At 42.5% G+C, this 18,722-nt stretch overlaps 1 protein-coding gene across 18 annotated transcripts in view; it reads left to right on the plus strand.

The window, feature by feature from the left end:
* LOC141735446 (CUGBP Elav-like family member 4) overlaps window positions 1-18,722 on the plus strand; it is a 788,748-nt gene that overhangs the window by 758,892 nt on the left and 11,134 nt on the right. For 7 of the 18 annotated variants that reach the window (XR_012584727.1, XR_012584729.1, XR_012584730.1 and 4 more), the window contains one exon: window positions 14,412-14,512. The exons of 5 other annotated variants lie outside the window; for them this stretch is intronic. The gene's annotated coding sequence lies outside the window, so the exon portion shown is untranslated. Of the gene's footprint in view, window positions 1-11,789; window positions 12,353-14,411; window positions 14,513-18,722 lie in introns of those variants that run through there. 6 more of the 18 variants (XM_074568240.1, XM_074568241.1, XM_074568247.1 and 3 more) reach the window with 3 other exon arrangements.

Raw genomic sequence — 18,722 nt, forward strand, 5'->3', positions numbered from 1 at the left:
CTCAAGACAAGAAGACCATTAATATTAGCACTAGGGAATGAAATTACGGGGCTAGGATATGAGGCTGGAACATCAGACACCGCTCAACAACTTCTAGCTGCAGCAAGATCAGCTGGTGGGGTTTCCATTTCCAGATGCTCAGTGTCTACCCCACCACCTCACTTCTGCCAGCTGAACAGCAGTGACCTGCTGTCTCAGTCATTTAAGGTGCATAGGTTGATTTAGAATAAAACGGGTTACAAAGCAAAGCTCAGTGGCAGAGCTAAAGGGGTCCAGCCTTGGGGTTCAGTTCTGTGGGATCAGGGGATGATAACAGTCCCAGCCAGCACAGCTGCAGGCACAAGGGGACAGACTTCATAAGCACAGGCTGTCTGAGGTGACAGGAAATCAAAAACCCAAAGGACTGAGACTGATCAGACTCTTCACTGGATGCAAATGGAATTTGGGGTTTATTTTCCATACTTTTTTTCAAAATACACTGAAGTAATCTTATGAACCAGTCATCATGTGAATGAAGAAATCAGCACATTGGTTTTCAGTGCTTTCAAAAAAAATTGTTTTGTTTTGGATTTCTTTTAAATTCTCAGACAAAAAGTTGTGATTATTTTTTAAGCAATCAAAATGTTTGACTGATCACCTGCATTTTCCACCAAGAAAGGCTTTGAACAAAAATGTAATCCAGCTCTAAATTAGAACCATATAAATACCTCAGCTATAGCAGTGAAATGAGTCACCCACATAAGTCACATACATAAGTGTTTTCAGAATTAAATTCTGAGATACTAAAATTTGCCAAGAGCTGGGAATTCTTCAGCTGGAAACCGCTCCAACTATATGGAGGAATTCTTTTCTTATCTTTCTCAAACTCAGAAAGGGTTATCATCACCTTAGCGAAAGTATCTTCTTTCAGAAACATCATACAGAATGTGGCTTCAGGAAGGTGGGTTTTTTTAAACAAAAAATTACCAACATTTAATAATTAATAGAACTATGTAAGCTAATTGAGTCATCCTGGGCTTTAATCAATTTGAAATATTTGGGGCACCAATTTCTACCTTACTGCTCCTCACTGGAGGTACATTAGAGTTTTAGTGCAATTAAAATGAAGCAGGAAATATTTTTAGCTAATTGCACTGTGCACCTTGAAGGTAATTTGAAGCTGCAGGCAAAAAAAATAAAATATCAGGAGTAATTGAGTGTTGCAAGCTGGGAGTATGTGTTCCTGGCTGCATTCTGATTTAGAGGGGTACAGAGGCTAGGCGAGGTGAACAGACTTGGCAGAAGAAGGGTGAAGTCTCACCCCAGGGGAACAGTCCCATTATATATCACAGGGAAGACAACCCACAAGCACAAGGCTTCACGTGGGAGATGCTGTAAGGTACAAGTCCTGACACGCAGGGCAGGAACGCGTATGGATGAGTATTTGCTGCACTTGGGAAGTCTTGCATGACCGTGGAGCACAGGGTATCCCACCACCCCAACTATGGGCAGTCCAGGTAGCTCCCGAGTCCACCCCTGCCTCCTGCCACTGGCACAGGACCAGGCGTGGGGGAGTCACTGGGGACCCCTGCCAGGGATTTCATCTGGAAGGAAAGCTGAGATGTCCTCCTTTCCTGGATGCAACCCCACACAAGCACCACCCCAACAACTCCTTCCTGCTCCCAGTGAGCACTTACAGACAAAATTCTTCATCTCCAGCCTGGCAGACAGATGTGCATTATCATGTCTTGTGACGGGCACTTGAGCCCCAGGTGGGGTGTATCAGGCAACCTACTTGGATGTCACAGGCAACATAACCCTACCTGCTGAGATCCATGAGCTGGGTTTGATTAGGGGTCTTGAGACCATCCTAGGAGGTGCTGTTGTCTAGTGGGGAGAAGGAGGGGGGGAATGGGCATAGCATCTCTATCTAACCCTCATCAATAAGAACAGGAGAGTGAAGCATCAGGTTCATCTGCATCTTGATAAGCTCTAGTCAATCTACAGAGGGAAATCGGGAAATCAGCAAACCAGTGGAGACTGGACACAGAGGCTTGCTCACAACTTCCCAATTAGACTTGGTTCTCAACCATGTACATTTTTTTAATTAAACTATTGGTACAATGCTCAGGAGATAAAAAACTCCTTGAGGCCCTCTTGTAATAAAGAACCTTTCATTATGTGCAGAAAGGTAGCTACCACACAGCTTAATTTCCTCTCCCACATAACGTTCACCAGCAGCAAAAGCAGGAGTGAGCGCTCTATATGAGGCAGGACAAATGTTCCTTAGGGCACAGGACCTATTGAGCTGGACAATAAGAGTGGAAGAGGCTACAAGCTTTGCTGGAAAAGTAGACACATAATGTACATTTGACCTTTACCATCACTACTGCCCTGCTTCCCAAAATGGCCTGAGTTTATTGCACTGACCTTTGCCTGCAAAGCTCTTGGTTGGTAAAGCACATCTGAGAGGAATAGGGAGCCATGACTATGTTTGCATGAGTAAGTAAATTCTGGATGTTGCTGAGGAGGGCGACCAGGGCTGTGACTGCTCAGCCCTTACTCATTGCTCCCTACCGCAACCCTGGCTCTGGGCAGACCCGAGCTCCTCCCTGCACCAGCCTACCCTGCATCCCCACTCTGTCCCACCCCAGCCCTGCTCATCCTCCCACCACACACCCCCACACTTCCTTCAGGCTTCCTCCACCACCCTGTGATCCCCTTCACTCTGTGCCCACCTCTTCTGCCACCACTTAGGGTCAGGGTGAGAAAAGTCAACACCACATGGGGAACCAGTGACATTTTCTGACTGTCTGGGCTGGCTTCTCCAGGAGCAGATGCTCCGTTGTGGTGCTTTTTCATCCGCTGCTTGAGACTAATGGATCTAGAAAAATAGATAAATCAGAGGTGGCACAGCTATTGCTACTTGACATTTTTTCATCAAACCAGCTGGGGGAGGAGGGGGTGACCAAAAAAGTGACGTTTTGACCAAACTGGATGTTTCCACAGCAAATTTTCATTCTAGTAGATTAAAAAGAAATGCCAACAGCACAAAAACCAAAACTGTCTTGATTAAAAATGTTGTCCTTCAAAACACTACATTCCTGCTAAAAATGGTCTGTATTTCAGATTGATTAAAAAAAGACAAAAATTAATCTGTTCCTCTGGCCACCTCCCCCAACACAGATGTGTTTTGTTTTTTAACTAAAATATTCACAGGAAAGAAAGCCAAAATAATGGCAATTTTCCCCTGGAAAATAATTGTCATTTTTCAAACAGCTCTTAATGTAACATAGTTAAATGAGAACAATCCTAGTAACGACACTGCACAGCAAGTCTGTCATATGATTAATTGAAAGAAGGGCATTACAATTTAAGAGCTAATTTTTATTGTCACCTTTAACTTATAAATGGGAAAAGTGAGGCAGGACCATCAAGCATCTTAAAAAAACCCCACAGAAATCATTAGCATTTGAAATGCTTGACTCCCATCTCCCTATTAGATCACATTATCTTCTCTGTCTATGTATGTGTAATTGTCTCTGTTGATATGTGCATATATATAGTACCTCTGTATGTATACATATGTATGTGGGCATATTCATGTATATAAAGATTCATATAAACTATCTGCCTCCTTTTTAACCTTCAGATGTTAGAACTGAAGCATCTGACAAAAACATCCTTTTTTTTTTCTTCCTAAGAATAGAACACCAAGAATCCAGGTAAATGCATTGATTTCTAGCATAAATGATCAGGCTTCATTTAATCCCAGCATGGATGCAAAGTCCCCTTCACTGCACTACCTTTCCTGCTCTAAGATATTTGGACTCCTAATCTTGGACTCCCCACAACAGCCTTAGCAGTGGTTGTCACAGGGATGGAGCCCGTTTTGGAGATCCCTACCTCCTTCCTCCACCAGGCAGTCCAGACAGGACTCGGGGAAGAGGAGATCTGTGTGGGTTGATGTCAGGGCATAGTGAAGAGGAGGGCTGAGGCAGAGGGAAAGCAGACCCATCCAGCATTGGAAGAAAGTTGGTGCAGGGGCATAAAGCAGAGAGACAAATTGCTACAGAAATAAGAAGAAAGGCGAGGAGAAAAACACAGGTTGGAATTTTAATAACATTGATCAGGCTCAGAGGCAATAGCTGTAAAGATCTGTCACCTGTAGAAAAAATCTCTCCACTGCCTTGCTACAGGTGGGCTTGGGCATAGGCTCCAGCAGATGGAAGGACAGGATCCTGACTGCAGTTTTGGATGGGCTCGCAAACACGTGTGTGTGTAAACAGAGACTAACATGTATTGCATAAAGGTAAAGAAACCTACATATGCAGTGGGCACAAGAGCAATGTTCAGCCATGATCAGAGGCTTAGGTGTGAGCACAGGAGGTTGCCACTTTGGTGCTGGAAGAAGCGATGGCCTTTGAGTTTCTTCGGATGTTCCTTGCCTCCAAAGCAGCACAGAAAAAGGGATAGAGAAGACGGTCCATGGAGACTAGGCTAGGAAGGACTAGGGGGAAGGACACAGTAGAAATAAGGAGGAATAGGAGGCAGTAGATTTATGCAGTGGAAGAAGAACTTCAACCTGGTAGCCCACCATGATGGAGGCAGTGTTGGGCCAATTCTGTCATCCTGTGAAGACATGGAGCAATCTTGCATCTGTAGCTGGTTGCACTTGCAAGCTTAGCAGATACATTCATACCCTGGCAGCAGATAGATGCCCTGAGAGGTGTGTGCAAGATGCTGCACAAGCCTAGCAGTCCCTACCCTATATGGTGAATGTCACAGAGCACAGGAGCTGTATACATTTAAGGATGATCATCTGCACTTTCTTAGTTCATAAAGCCTTCAGGAAAGGCCTGTCCTTCTCTTCCTTTCAGAAGTTTGTTGCACAGATGGACACAAATCTTGCTCCATGTAACAGCTTGACTTTGCCACAGAAATATTCACTAGCAATCCTTCTCCTGTTGAAGCTGGGGCAGTTTGCTATTAGCACCAGCAGGAGACAGGGCAGAATCCTTCCTGCTGTGCACAGACCTGGAGTCAGGCTATAACTACCCACAAGGCTGGTGGTGTAAATGGGACCAAAGCTGCCTCAGTATCTTCTTCTCAGTCCTCTGGTAAATACATCCTTGGAAAATGATCCAGCTGTCTTGGCGGTACAGCCTAGTCTGCCTCCAGAGCCCCGGGTTTACGGCTGACAGGTCTCAGCAATGACTCAGCCCTATGTGGAGCAAAAGAATAGATGAAGAGCTGAAAAATTAGAATCAATTGCAAGGAACATCATCGCTCTTTAGCAAGACCATGTGTGTAGAAAGTAGGGGTGGAATGTATGAACAGATGGCTCATTAAATATCTCAGTCATCTTATGGGGTAACCACTCATGCAGTTACTCATGCAGAAACAGTGAAAGAAAACAGCCACACAGAAGCTTTCTATGGGTTGCTCACTTAGCCTAAGTGACTTACTGAGTGGCCCTAGATTTCCTTTCTAGTCTTTGGAGAGTAAAAGAGGCACCTTCAAGTCCCATTCATATCACAGCTAAGCATTGTTCCTCTCTACCTCCACAGACTTTGCAGAGTTTAAGGTAAATAGACTCTAAGCTGAGTCCCCCACAATGCAGAGCTGATAACTACAGTCTGGTCAAAAGCTGCTGTTAAAAGTTTTCCTGTGATAGATGTGTCAGGTCACCTAGGACTACTGTGCTGACAGCACAGGTTGCAAGGACATGACTAAAGTTATGTTTGCTCTAACTGAGGCTTTGACTGAGATTAATTTCCCCTCATTTTATAGACCTACAGTGTAACTATCTCCTTCACAGCTAGTCACTCAAGACCCTCATTATAACTGCCAGAGAGAGATAGGCTCCTTCTGGCCATGGTTCAGAGTCTCATCTCAACCGGTCCTTCAGGACAAAGTGAATTGGGACCTAACAAATCCTGTCTGTCTCCACTAAAACTGGCCTGGAGTGATTTGCTCATATTGAGGTGTCTGCATCTTGAACCCGATCATTAGGACTTTAAGCCATTATCAATGGCTACTCAATGTTCAAGGAGAACAGTCTTAGGTTCCACTTAGATGCTTCAAAGAAGAAATTGGGTTGGAGGAACATCAGCATTTACCAGATGTATTTGGCTATGATGTGGTCAGTGGAGCAAGTTCTTGGTCAGTGTTACCTGCAGCAAAGATACTTTGCATAATCTGTCCTTGTGCACAGACCCTAACTGCTTTGGAAGTATGCTCCTTTATCTCCAAGGCACAACTTCTGAACTAGGCTGTATATACTTGTCTTCATAACCTTAACACTTTTACTCACAAATTTACTCCAGCAATAACCAAAGTTTATACCTGTTCCCAGCAAAGTGAATAGCTTTTCTTAAACAGATGAGTTTGGCTGGTGTCCAGCCTAACGCAGATGCCTAACTTGCCTTCAGGCTACTGATGAAGCAGTCCACATCAGATAGGTACCTAACTCCCCTGCCTAATCAACAAAGGCATTTGTCTCTGTAGCTCCCCAGAGGGAAAGTCAGTCTGCCCAAGTTTGAGACCTGAAAAAGAGATTGTGCACCTGAAAGCTTGTTTCATCTAACTCACTCAATAGACCTAAATATATTACTGCTTATTACAAACCTTGCCTAAACACAGGTACATTACCTGTGTGGGCAAGATATGTCCCTAGAGACCATCAAAGGGTCTTCACCTCTCCACTGACTAGGTAGGTGCTCTAGACCTCTGCTTTAGAAGGACAGCTTCATTTGGTGCTTGAAATATGGCAGACAGGATGACTAGCCATGACTTTCATATGAAAGTACATCTTCCAGGGGGTTTTTTTTGTTCTTTTAGCCTCAGCAAGACCTAATCCTTCACCTGTACATGTATACATGTGTGTGCGCATCGCATCCACAGCGTCTGAAGGTGCATGTGGAGGACAGACAGAGGGATGGTAGTACCCTGCCACAGTTTGGGGCAGGTTGGCCAATGACAAGACAACAGATGCTCTCCCTCACCTCTCACTCCAAGGAGAGGAAGAAGAGAGATAGAGATGTATAAGTTTAGAAAAAACTAAACTACTTCAATGAAATATTAATAATAAAATAAAAATAATGAAATAGATAAAATAAATACAATATACACAAAACCATATCAAGCTCCCAGGGAGATGTCACCAGAAGGCACTGGGAAAGTTACAGACTGGACTCAGCGACAAATGGGAACTGGAACACACTGACCAGGATCAAAAGGCAGATGAACTGTCAGGGCCCTCCTCAGACATTGACCAATGAAGAAAGAGAGCCATTGAAGAAACAGCCAACCTGACCCCTTTAATCCCTCAGCTTTTATACTGAGCATGGCAGATGGGATGGAATACCCTATTGGTCAGTTTGGGTCACCTGACCTGTCCCCTCCTCCCCACAGGTGCAACCCCTCCACAGGGTAAACAAGCAAGTCAGCTGACCCTGGTTGCCACAGCAATAAGTGTAAGCAAGAGCCTCCCTCACTGAATAGAAATTTGGCTCTGCTCCACCTCAAACCAGGACATACCCACTCCAAATCCAGTCGTCACTGGCAGAACTACCTTGTCCTTCATGATCCACTATAAGGCAAAATGTTTTCCGCAGTCAAGGTTACATCCAAGAACCTCTCCTCAGCTTCAGGGTTGCCTGGGAGTAGCATAGGAGGGAGTGTGCCAGTGCCTATATTCAGCCACATGTATGAGCGTTGCCCACAGTGCTGCCCCCCTAACCCTGCAGCCAGTGCCATCCAATACTCCAACACCCAGACAGGAGATGTGTGTTGCTGCCACTTCCCAGGGCTATAGCAGGATATTACTTGTTCCACCAGATCTCTGCCATTCCCGCTGCCTCCTTGATCCATTCAGGGCAGCAAAGCCTGTTAGCCCTTTTCCTTGTAAAGCCTAACCTGTGCTGCTGGCACAGCTGAGGTAAGGAAAGAGCCATGTCTTGCTATGATGGTGTTGCCAGCTGTCCTTCCTCCCCCACCTGCTCTTTTTCATGTGATATGACATAGCCAGAAAGCCCTGAGGGTTAAGAGGGATGTTTAGACACCTTTTCCTCTTCCTCATGTACAGCCTGGACCTGTACAGCTGATGCTACTTGTCCTTGGGTACCCAGGGACACAAGTGACAACAGCTCTACCCTGGGCCATCTTCAAAAAGACAGTTTTCTCCCTCTTGGCTTGTGAAATAATTGTTGACACAGATCTTACATCTTCTTGGGTTTACCAGGCGATTTCCTACACTCAAACTCCAGGAAGCTCAGTTTGACACTTCCAGCTTATGCAAGGACAGGACATTGGGGCCAGACCATCAAGAAGGAGTTGTCTCCAACCAAGTTAGCAGCCCACTGGGGGAAAAGTGCTGTGCCTTCAGTGTGAGAGCTGAAGCCTGTGCTCAGATCAGGGGTTTAGTTCAGCATCATCTATTGTCAGCTTAGTATAACTGTTCTAGCCAGAAAGCGTGTTTCAGCTCACAAAAAAAAAACAGTTAAAAAAAAAAAAAAGATAAAAGCTAGAGAAAGAATTTTCTCTAGCCAGCATGCATAACTTCAAGATGAGAACTGCCAACAATATTCTTGTGGCACCTAAACGCAAAGTGAAATTTTAGTTGTGCGCAGTGACATTTCAGAAACAGGCTGGGAGAAGAGATGTGAGCCCTGCCAAGGCAATAGCTGAAGAACAGGGTGCAGTGCTGCTGACTGAGACAAGCGTATCATTGTGCAGTCATTTCTGGTGTTTACTGACGCAAAACTCCCTGGGCCAATAAAGGGATATTTTTCTTTGTAGGAAAAGGGTGTTTCTGGTGACTGTAGCAACCAGGCCCTGGCAGTTTCTTTTTTCTTTTTCTTTTTCTTTTTCTTTTTCTTTTTCTTTTTCTTTTTCTTTTTCTTTTTCTTTTTCTTTTTCTTTTTCTTTTTCTTTTTCTTGTTTTCCTTTTCCTTTTTTCTTCTTTCCTTTCCATTTTTACTCTCCTCTCCTCTTCCTCTTCCCTCCTTTTTTTCCCATTATTTTTCAAATTCAGACCAGAACCAAACAGCAAAGGAATAAATGTCCTTCTTTTAATGATGCCGATTTAGGGACCACCATATCATCCAAGTCCTCCTACTTGTCTGCTTCCCACACCATACCAGCATTGCTGTGTTTTGGTGCCCGACGTCCTGTGAACCTCTAAATGGACATGCAGCAAGGCTCCCAGAGGAGTTTGGCTAGCCCAGGATGCTGGGGGTGGTGCAGGAAAGGCTGGTGATAGTGAAAGCATTCTGGTTGGCAGGGAATGTATTTATTTTCCAGACTTTGCAAAACAATCTGTGTCTGCGCTCATTCATTCAGTGCATGCTCTCCTCAACAGCCGCTGCATAACGTTCTGCTACTGTTCACTGTTGACCATGTGTCTACATTTAAGTATGTGTTTTACATGTGTGTCTCTTGCTAGGCCTTCTCCATCCTTTTTTCTCTTTCTTTCTTTTCTTCTTCCTTTCTTTCTGTTCAGTTAGTTTGTTTTGCTTTCCTTCTTGTTTCATTTTCTATAGTTTAATGGAAAGTATTTCCATTAGATCTTTTTGACTGATGCTGTGTTTGTAACTTTTTTTAATTATTATTTTTATATATATCTTCTTTCCCCACCTTTCCCTTTTTCCACACTTTATATAAATATATATATATATTTTAAAAAATCTTTTTTTCTTTTGTCATTCAATCAAATTACAACAAAATCAAACAAGAGCCAGTCAAATCCACCGCAGTCTCATGCTGAGCTAGGAAAAAAGTTCAAGTAATGACATGAAAGTGGAGAACACAGTCCCCCAGGCCGTAAGTTAAAACCAACTCAAAGTTGAAAGTGTGACATGATGGCATCATGTAATAAGTTAAGAATCAGTTGCATGATATGCTGTCAAGTTTCGTGCAGGTGCCGTGACTGAAGCATTTTTCTCGGATGTTGTATCAGTTGATGATTGGCCAGTCATGATCACATGTGCCTTTTTTGACTTTGTGCTGCCACCATTTTTTGCTGTGCTCATTTTCGTTTCGTTTTTGGTGCTTTCAGTGGTTTCTTTATTTGTCATTTGATTTCTCATCAGCATTTTATGCTTCTTTAGCTATCACATAGAAGGAAAAAAAGATGGGTTCCTAATTCTTTAGAAAAAATGAGATTTTTTTTTTTTATTGCAAATACAGATAATTTGGGAAAAAAAAAGAGAGAGAAAGAGAAAATGAATGGTTAATTTTTTTGCATTGAAAATAATGTGATTTTATTTTTTTCCAGAGAATTTGGGGCCTTTTTCAATTGACAACTTTTTTCCCCTTAGGATATTTCAAATCACTCTCTTAAAATTAAAATAAACAAACAAAAACAAAGCCCCAGAAGGGTAATGATAGTAACAGTAGTTTGAAAACTATAGCGATCCAAAAAAAAAGTCCAAGAAAAGCCTCATTGTATATATTGTCAAGAATCCATAATTCTAAGGTTCCATATTACACAAACTGCAGCCAAAATTAATTGCTCGGGGGGGGGAGGCACACACAAATATTGTTTTGAGTGGGGAAAAACTCCATCCAGATCAAAACACAAAATGCATCTTTTTGTTTACAACTGAAAAAGGGTCCTTGATGAGTGTTTTTTATTTTTTTATTCTATTTTTTTTTGTTGTAATTGTTTAGAGAGCTGTGTACAGTTTGCTATTTGTTGAACCAACAGTGGTTGGTTGCCAGCATGGATTGATATTCCACATGACACTTTTCCACCAGAGTGGACCTTTTGCAGTCTCTAAGTTTCTTGATGTAACAAATCACCACGTGTATAAGAAAAACCTGCTTGCTAGAAAGAGATAAGAGCTTATCCTTGATGATTAAGCATCCTACTTAAATGTCAAGCCTAGTCGGATCATGATTACTTTTTTAAAATAACTTTTTTATTTAAGAAATGTTAGCTTTACTTTTTTTTTGCAAAACAAAAAGTTTATTCCAACAGTTGGTTTTTTTATATTTACCTCCTATAAATTGCCTGTTCAGAGTCCTACTTTCTGACTTTCACAAAGGAGTAATGTTATTGGTAGCTATGTATCCACAGAAAGCTCATACATAATAGCCATTAAAATGTAGAACAATTCTTTCTTGATGCCTTTCACACTACAAAAGCCTGCCAAGCAAGACTGTGATCTGGCATTGTAAAGTGGCATTTAAAAATTATTAAAATGCAGCTATCTGCACAGACATAGTGATACAGATTTACGTGGACATGCCCTACTATTATTTTGATTTATTATTATTACTATTAGGAAGAATTGTATTTTTCTCTATCATGATCAGGACTACCTTGCTCACTTTGGGTTTGATCCAGTTCTCATTGAAGTCAAGGGGAATCTTTCTGTTGACGTTGAGTGGGAACAGAATCAAAGCCAATACCTCCAAAAGTAAAACACCAAACCAGAATCTCCATCCTGTCCCAATTGAAGGGAAACAAAAACACCCATTACTTTCAACAGGAGCAGGACTGGGACCAAAATAACAGGCTTGGTTTTAATTTCATTTCTTTTTTTAGTTCTTTTTTCCCCCGTCCTCCCCATATGTCCCCTCCACCTTCCCTACTTCCCTCTCCCCTTCTTTATTTAATTTGCAATGATCTTCGGTTTTTTTAGGGCAGCAGCTGAATGGGCCATGTTTAGGGGGGGAAAATAAATAAATAAATAAATAAATAAATATTTAAAACAAAGGAACTGTTGGATTACACCTTTGACATATCACCAAATATCAATCAAGCTGAAGACTTCAGACTTATTCTCTCTTTGATTGTTTAGACTGTAACATTTCTTCAAGAAAAGTATCACATCTGCTGACTTCGAAGGACGTGCGCTTGAAAATAACACATAAGTAAAAATCAGAACAGGAACAAGATCAACCAGGATTTCTGAAGAGACACTGATATCACCACAGCGGCTTTTCTTCACACAGGAAAGGCAAACCTGGATACTGACAAAGGAGTGCCTCTTTGCCACCAACGATGCTGTTACCATGACGCATGGTAACAGTCACTGAGCATCTTTATCAGTCATTCCTTAGCTATATAGGGACCAAAGGACAAAACTTTTTACCGCAGACTTGTAGCTGTATGTAAAACATGGAAGTTCTTTCCCTTTCTCTGAGCTGTTTCTAAAACAGTTTTTGAGAGCGATTATATGTAATATGTAAAAAAATTTAAAAAAAAAGCTTAAATGCTTTTAAAACAGAAATATAATAGTTCTTTGATACTTTGGGATGTTCTTTGGTTATACATTAATTAGAGTCTATGAAGCTTTCATATGGTTTTCTGTATAATACATAAGGATCGTGCTGTTAAAGGCAAGTAATATGGATATCTATGAAAAGCAAAAAAAAGTAAATAAATACATTAAAAGGCATAGAGAAAATAAAGATGGTTGATATTAAATAAAAAAAAAGTTTTGTAAATGCTTCTAACATTCCCCATTTAAAATCCTAATAGTTATACAGAATTTTAAAAAGTTTTAAATACCTATATAATAGAAAAAAATTAGACAACGTAAAAAACCAAAAAAGCAAAAAATAATGCTACATAGAAATTAGCATTAATGCTAAAAACAAAGATGTTGTAGAACTGTAATTTTTGTAGAGTTTAGATTCAGCATAAATTCCTACTCTGCCGATTACTGTTGGATGCTGTTATTCATCAAGGAGAAAAAGGAAAGAAACAGATAATTTGGCAACTTTTTTAACTGCAAGCATTACAGATATTAAAAAAATACACAAAATTCCATTCTGTAGACAATGTAAATGGGAAACAAAACAGCTGTCTTTTTATCAGACATTAGTTTTAACTTAAACAACAAAACACAGCTAAACACTTAATGTCTTCATGATCTGCTGTCCGCAAAATTCCCATCATCCTGTGCTTCAGTAGCTTCCATATTTGCTCTAGAAACCTTCAGAGCAAGTGGTTAGCATAGAACCTCAATCTTAAAAAAGAAATAAAAGGAAAAAAAAAAAACAAAAGAAAACTATCTCTTTGAAAAATTTCTGAAACTGTTTACAAGGAATTTTCAAAAACAGGGGATGTTTAAAAAAAAGATGCTGGCTCTGTTTTTCTGTAAATAAATTTGCATATTTTGTAGGACTTTTAATTGTAATGATAGAGAAAAACAAGGAAAACTATTTAATGGAAATACGATATTTATCTTTGGTATTTAGAGCAGTTAAAAAATAAGACATTGCTTTAAAAATCTGACTCAAAAAACAATGGATTATTTAACAACACACATTTTAAAGTATATCATATTTATTAGAATTTATTTTCACAATCTTAAAACTTGATTTACATCATTCTCACTTCACATCATCAAACTTACTTTACATCATCATTACTTGTTTTCATCGATTGAGCAGTGTGATAATTGTTTCTGATTCTTTATTTGGTTTTACTCTGTTTTAATGTTCTTGGGTTTTTTCTTAGTATTTTTTATCTTGATCTCGAACTTTCTTTTCTCTTTCTTTTCTTTTAATTTTTATTTTACTTTTAATTCCCTATTGGACCTGATCTTACAGTCCTTACTCTATCAGAACTCCCACTGGGATATAGCAGGTATTTTGCCTGAGTAAGGACAGACAGACTGAGCACACAGATAGGAAGTACAGATGTGTAATGCAGCTGCAGTTCCATACAACTGCTCTTTTACTCTCAGTTCCCTAAAACTCCTTGTAATCTTCTGTAATTATTGAATGATGCTTTTCAGTTTAGCCCTAAATAAAGCACAGTTTAAAAAAAAAATACATGTTCTTTACTTCTTGATGGCTTTCCTTAATATGTTTGCTCTGAGAACAAAATGAATCCATTTCAACTCTTTCATACATTGACTATCAGAACAAATCCCTTTGTTATATAAAACGTATCTCACTAGATTGATTTAACGTCTGATATTCCACTATGGTTTACCTTAAACCTAGTAGGTTAGAAGACCAAATAATGGTACATACAAATTAGAGTCCTTGTAGCGCCCATTCGAAGCCTGTTGTTTGATTTCATGCTTGTGTTTTTTTCATGCTGATAAGTATAGAAGCCAAAGCTTGGGACAAAAGAAACAGGGAAGACTCAATTTTCCACAGTAGCATAGAAAAGGTAGTGCTAAAAGGTGTTGCCTTATTCCCTCCCCATTTCTTGGGCTGCTATCCCCACTCTCCCTTGTGACTACCAAACTTCCCACAGACCTTCCTCCCTTCCTCCCCACCCCCTTGAGGTAGATGCAGTGGATTTGGGACTGAATTACGTCCTGGTATACCTGCAAAGACATGGCCATATGGTCTGAGTAGGATAGGCTACATCCCTGGGGCATCCAGCTGGGGACATCCCCTGGCCACAGTTGGGGGATGTTGGATAATGATTGTGAGACAAGATTTCAGTTTTGTTTCAGGTATACTGCAATATACAGAAGATAAAATATCCAGTGCAGAGGACTAACCAGCTCACACGGGGAGGCCAGAAAATGCTATTAAAGCTGCCTCTATGGCCCAGGTTAGTACCCCTAAAAATATTTGACTGCACAGAGGCAGCATTGGGGTTACAGAATTGGGGCATCTGGTTTTGTGTACCAGCAGGGACAAGTGAAAGAGGAAAGACCATGCATGGACCTTGCTTTTCTCCCAGCACTTCTTCATGCTTCATACTGCAAGCTCAAAAAGTGGGCAAATCTCCAAGTGCAGTCCCCAAAAAGAAGGGAGGAACCACAATGCCGTCATTCCACTAGAGGTTCACTTACACTGAGGAATAAAGCACTGCTGTGACCAAACTGCTGCCTGAACTAAGTCATGTTTACTTGCCGCTCTCAACGGAGACACGTGGTGGAGACACGGACTAAAATAGGATGGGCAGAAGCACAAATGTAGATATGGCTTTATGGTTGATTAAACACCCTTCTCAGTGCTGTCCAAACACATAATTTTAAGATTTACTTGCTTGGCTTATGGAGATACCATGCTTCTTTCCAAAGGAAATTCACCCCTTTGCACTGTAAGGGCTGTAAAGAAAAACAAATAAAGCTTTGCAGCGTAGGCCTGTTACAGCATGAGACTGTATTGCTGGGGCTGGCAAGTAGCCAAAGAAAAGCCCCAGTCTAAAGCAATGAAAATGAAGAGAGAGGCCAAGCCAAACTGAAAGCCCGTGTGTATAGCAGACCGGGAACACTCTATCACAGAGCCACTGGGTGTTTGATGCTGACTCCTCCCTCTCATTTGTAGCTGCTAAATCACATTACATGAAACTAAAGGTTTTATTAAAGGTCAAACATCCATCCTTTGCCAAGGTGCTCCTTGACACTAGTGTAACTACAGGAAACTGCAATCCCATGAATAGCCAGGGGCAACCTTTGATACAACAAGGCATGGTTTGCTGTCACACTTTATGGAGTCACAAGGAGATACCTCAACCACTAATCACATCACTGTGTCACTAAGAAAGCAGTAAATCCCTTCCTGGAGTCACTTTTCCATATCAGCATTTCCTGACAGAGCCACTCTTCCTTTACACACAGAAGAGGAAATAATTCCTCTCCCCACTTCCACCCCCATCCCCACTACAGGCAGATGAAATATTCTACAGGCAGCTGGGAGAAATCTCAAGATCACTGGCCCTTGTCCTGGTGGGAGACTTCAACCTACCAGATATCAGCTGGGAACACAATAGAGCTGAGAGGGAACAGTCTAGGAGGTTCCTGGAATGTGTTCGGGATAACTTCCTGACACAGCTGGTGAGTGAGCCAACTAGTGAAGGAGCCCTGCTGGACCTGCTGTTTGTAAACAGAGAAGGACTTGTGGGGGATGTGACAGTTGGAGGCCGTCTTGGGCATAGCGACCATGAAATGATAGAATTTTCAATTTTCAGAGAAGCAAGGAGGGGGGTCAGCAGAACTGCCACCATGGACTTCCAGAGGGCAGACTTTGGTCTTTTCAGGAGCCTGCTTGACAGAGTCCCTTGGGAGGCAGTCCTGCAGGGCAAAGGTGTCCAGGAAGGCTGGATGCTCTTCAAGAAGGAGGTCTTAAACGCGCAGGAGCAGGCATGTGCTGTAAAACGAGCCGTCGGGGGAAAAGACCGGCCTGGCTGAACAGAGAGATATGGATACAACTCAGGGGGAAAAAAGGAGAGTTTATGGCCTTTGGAAGAAGGGGCAGGCCACTCAGGAAGGCTACGAAGATGTTGTAAGGCTATGTAGGGAGAAAATTAGAAAGGCCAAAGCCCAATTAGAACTTAACCTGGCTTTGGATGTTAAGAACAATAAGAAAAGTTTCTATAAATATATTAGTAACAAAAGGAGGACTCGGGAGAATCTCCATCCTTTATCAGATGAAGGAGGTAACATAGTGACAAAGGATGAGGAGAAGGCTGAGGTACTTAATGCCTTCTTTGCCTCAGTCTTTAGTAGTAGAGTCAGTTGTTCCCTGAGTACCCAGACCCCTGAGCTAGTAGATAGGGGAAGGGAGCAGAATGAAGCCCCTGTAATCCACAGGGAGATGGTGAGGAACCTGCTCCAACACCTGGACATACACAAGTCCAGATACACAAGTACACGGCCGGATGGGATCCAACTGAGGGTACTGAGGGAGCTGGTGGAAGTGCTCACCAAGCCACTTTCCATCATTTACCAGCAGTCCTGGCAAACTGGGGAGGTCCCAGTTGACTGGAGGCTAGCCAATGTGACACCCATCCACAAGAAGGGCCAGAAGGAGGATCCAGGGAACTACAGGCCTGTCAGTCTGACCTCGGTGCCTGGGAAGGTCATGGAACAGATCATCCTGAGTGCCATTATGCGGCACATGAAGGACAACCAGGCGATCAGGCCCAGTCAGCATGGGTTCATGAAAGGCAGGTCCTGCTTGACAAACCTGATCTCCTTCTATGGCAAGGTGACCCACTTGGTGGATGAGGGAAAGGCTGTGGATGTTGTGTACCTGGACTTTAGTAAGGCCTTTGATATGGTTTCCCACAGCATCCTCCTGGAGAAACTGGCTGCCCATGGCTTGGACGGGAGTACTCTTTGCTGGGTTACAAACTGGCTGGATGTCTGGGCCCAGAGAGTGGTGGTGAATGGAGTTAAATCCAGTTGGTGGCCATTCACAAGTGGTGTTCCCCAGGGCTCAGTATTGGGGCCAGTTCTCTTTAATATCTTTATCAGTGATCTGGATGAGGGGACTGAGTGCACCCTCAGTAAGTTTGCAGATGACACCAAGTTAGGTGGGAGTGTTGACCTGCTTGAGGGTAGAAAGGCTTTGCAGAGGGACCTGGACAAGCTGGATCCATGGGCCGAGGCCAGTGGTATGAAGTTCAACAAGGCCAAGTGCCAGGTCCTGCCCTTGGGTCACAACAACCCCATGCAGCGTTACAAGCTTGGGGAGGAGTGGCTGGAGAGCTGCCTGGCAGAAAAGGACCTGGGGGTGTTGGTCGACTGCCGGCTGAATATGAGCCAGCAGTGTGCCCAGGTGGCCAAGAAGGCCAACAGCATCCTGGCCTGTATCAGGAACAGTGTGGTGAGTAGGACTAAGGGAGTGATTGTCCCCCTGTACTTGGCACTGGTGAAACCCCACCTCGAGTACTATGTCCAATTTTGGGCCCCTCACTACAAGAAAGACATTGAGGTGCTGGAGTGGGTCCAGAGAAGGGCAAAAAAGCTGGTGAGGGGTCTGGAGAACAAGTCTTATGAGGAGCAGCTGAGGGAACTGGGATTGTTTAGCCTGGAGAAAAGGAGGCTGAGGGGAGACCTTATTGCTCTCTACAACTACCTGAAAGGAGGCTGTAGAGAGGTGGGGGTCAGTTTCTTCTCCCAAGTAACAGGTGATAGGACAAGAGGTAAACGGCCTCAAGTTGCTCCAGGGGAGGTTTAGACTGGATATTAGGGAAAATTTTTACACTGAAAGGGTTATTAAGCATTGGAAGAGGCTGCCCAGGGAAGAGGTTATGTCACTATCCCTGGAGGTATTTAAAAGACAGGTAGACATAGTGCTTAGAGACATAGTTTAGTGATGGTTTTTGTCAGAGTTAGGCTGATGGTTGGACTAGATGATCTGAAAGGTCCCTTTTAACCTAGGCAATTGTATGATTCTATGATTCTATGTCCATTAGACAACTTTTATTAAGAGATGATCTGGGCTTGGAATGAAGCTACAGAGCTCTGCTTGTTTCCTCTTCTTGTAACTAACACTGTGATAACATTTGGAAATGTCCTTCTGAAGCAAGGTGAGGACTTTTCCACCTTGAATATTCCAATTTCCAGCAGCACTTTTCCCCAGTCCCAAATACACCAGGGCAGTGACTACCCCATGGGTCTAGAAACACGCAAAGGCATTAATGTTTGTGGTCCCAGGAAGAACTCACACATCACAGGAGTTTGGCAGATGGGGAAACACATATCACTGGATGCTTCAGTGCAATGTGCAAAAGCTGTCCAAGCAACTTACGCAAGTATGTACACAGCATCACTTGCAGATGGAAGCTGCTGATGCTGTTACTTATGATGGTCTCTAAGCATACTCACTTCGAAGATACCTGGCTTGTCCTATCACCCCAGAGCCTAGAAAACAGGAATAAGCCACAGTCTCAAGTTAGCCAGCTGTGAAGTCTGAAAAGGCTTTTTGGAATGGCACTGCTCTCCTACTTGTTGAGGAAATCGGCCCTTAAAACAGGTTTCGATCCCAGAGCTTCCCTCTCTCTACGGTAAGCACTTGCAGTAGAGCAA

Source organism: Larus michahellis, chromosome W, assembly GCF_964199755.1.
Source record: "Larus michahellis chromosome W, bLarMic1.1, whole genome shotgun sequence".
Taxonomy (NCBI): domain Eukaryota; kingdom Metazoa; phylum Chordata; class Aves; order Charadriiformes; family Laridae; genus Larus; species Larus michahellis.